Source organism: Lycium ferocissimum, chromosome 10 (genome assembly GCF_029784015.1).
Source record: "Lycium ferocissimum isolate CSIRO_LF1 chromosome 10, AGI_CSIRO_Lferr_CH_V1, whole genome shotgun sequence".
In the NCBI taxonomy this organism is placed as follows: Eukaryota; Viridiplantae; Streptophyta; class Magnoliopsida; order Solanales; family Solanaceae; genus Lycium; species Lycium ferocissimum.
This window is the reverse complement of record NC_081351.1, coordinates 62,856,755-62,859,018: the sequence shown is the minus strand read 5'-3', so window position 1 is coordinate 62,859,018 and position 2,264 is coordinate 62,856,755. Positions and strand designations below refer to the sequence as shown.

The following is a 2,264-nucleotide window of genomic DNA, read 5'->3' as shown; positions in this document are numbered from 1 at the left end:
GGCCAGAAGTTATAGATTCAATTAAAGATATAGAAAAACCTCTTTTTAAAGGTTTTAATGATTTTACAGAAGCATTAGACTATGCTAGGGGAATATTAGGGCCAAATTACTATATTTCTCTAGCACTTAGACAAAATCCAGAAAAAATCACTCAATACAACATCCAAAAACACACGGACAAAGTGATCTTCTGTGACCATTGCTCCTCCATGACTGAGGCATTCCAAAGACTAAACTAGAAGAATGAGACATTGAGACAAGAAAAAAAAAGACTCATGGAGCAAGTGAGGATGTTAGAACACAGACTTAAGGCTGTAAAGTTCAAGCTAGCCCAATCACAGAGTTTTCCATCTCAAGAAAAAATTGATGAGACGCGTGTGCATTCCCCAATGAATGTAGTAAAATCCACTATATCGGATAGAGATACAGCTAGTCCGGTTCAAACGGTAGCCGGTAAAGACTCATCAAATCTGTTAATGGCTGTCACTTTGCCAAAGAGTGAAGATGAAGCCTGTTCATCACTTCAGACCAGACGAAGACTACCCAGAACATTGACACAAGGAGAAATTTTGAAAAAGAAAAGCTAATTGTCTAAAAATAAAATAAATGAAAAAAATAGAAGACATAGTGTCATGACCCATTCCGGGGTCGCGCGGGCACCTACTTTTTCCACCTCGGTAGGCGAATCATCTAATTGATTATACATCAATTAAGTAAAGGCGATTCATTTAAATCAATAGATACTTAGAAATTCAGCGGAAACTTCATAGAACATGAAATAAACTCAAGATTTAATATAATTACAACGATGTAACAAATACAGACTCGATCCAACTTCCCATGACCTGGTCTCGACTCATACAAGAGCGATTAATGATTTCAGATTACAACTACATTATAAGACTCAATCTCTGTCCCGAAATGAAATGGGAGGAGGTCTTGCAGACAGGCACCGCGTATTTTCACATATGCTTCGATCAATCACCTGAAACAAATCTACACCCAAAAAAGGGTGTAGCAAGTGCAATATCAGTACAACCACACGTACTGAGTAAGTATCACAGGCTGACAATGGTTAGTAACACATATCAATAAAAGAATTCACAGAAAAACATGATAACAACTCAATCAAGTCATACGGCTATCTACCACACACTGTATATCAATACCCTGAAGCATTAATTTCACTCAAATGATTCACCAATCAAACTCACAACGATATCGGAACTCACATATCATTAAATCGATATTTTCCACTTTCTTAAATTAGGAACACGAATCTCACCCTACACTCAAAATCCCTCATCACAACTCATTTTGGACTCAATCACAATCATTGGTACGTTTTGTCCTCCCATTCATCCACTAGATTCACTATTAATGGCATAACACAATAATCATACATTCCGAGAGTTTCTCATCATTAGACATACAATAGGTTTCACCCGCTACTTCCAAGTCACATATATCCACCGATATTAACGAAAAACCACATCAAACAACCTAAGGAATCTACAGGCCACAAGCCCGAACACACAAATCACACAACAATACCATCCTAAGATTCCATCCCAAATCTCCAATTCCTATACATGCATTCTCCTTCCTTCTAATACATGAATATATGAAACTAACCGGTGTCTACCGAAAGGGAAGCCATAACGTACCTGGCAGCTGAACAGGTGCCACGAACCCATACGTTGCCTTGTCTTTCGAAGCGTCTCCAAATAATCAAACTCTATCACATGTGGATTCTATGTAAGAAACCATAAATAATGATACCCATATTGGCTACTTTCTATTCGGGTCAAATTCCAATCCTTAATTTAGGAAAAACGGGTCTCAAGGGGAAAACGGTAATTTTATGACCAAAATATCAAATTTGATACCAAAAGGGAAAAACCCATTACTTAAATCATAGTAATACTCAATTAATTTTTAAAATCATCATTGTTAAGAAAACCCCTGAATTTGAGTTGAAGAACCCTAGGTTTTCGTATATAGAGATTTTTGGAAGAGGAATGGTTTGACAAAGCCAAAATGATGGATTAATTAATGAAAACTATTAAGCATGAGATTTATACCTTACCCATAGGAACAATCTTGATAAATAAACAAGAATCCATTAATCCTTAAGCTTCCAAGAAAGAAGGTATCCTAAATGAGGTCCAAATCCGAAATAGTCTCTGTTTTTCCTCGATTTTTGTGCCAAGATGACCTCAAAATGCTGAATGGATGGCACCATTGGATTCCTCATAAAATTT

General features: G+C 36.7%; 1 long non-coding RNA gene across 1 annotated transcript; it reads right to left on the bottom strand.

The window, feature by feature from the left end:
- Positions 1–716: 716 nt before the first annotated feature.
- Positions 717–1,727, bottom strand: LOC132032630 (uncharacterized). The gene is made up of 2 exons (XR_009408558.1): positions 1,668–1,727; positions 717–996 (listed from the first exon to the last, which is right to left on the bottom strand). It is a non-coding gene; the product is annotated as an uncharacterized LOC132032630 (long non-coding RNA).
- Positions 1,728–2,264: the final 537 nt, after the last annotated feature.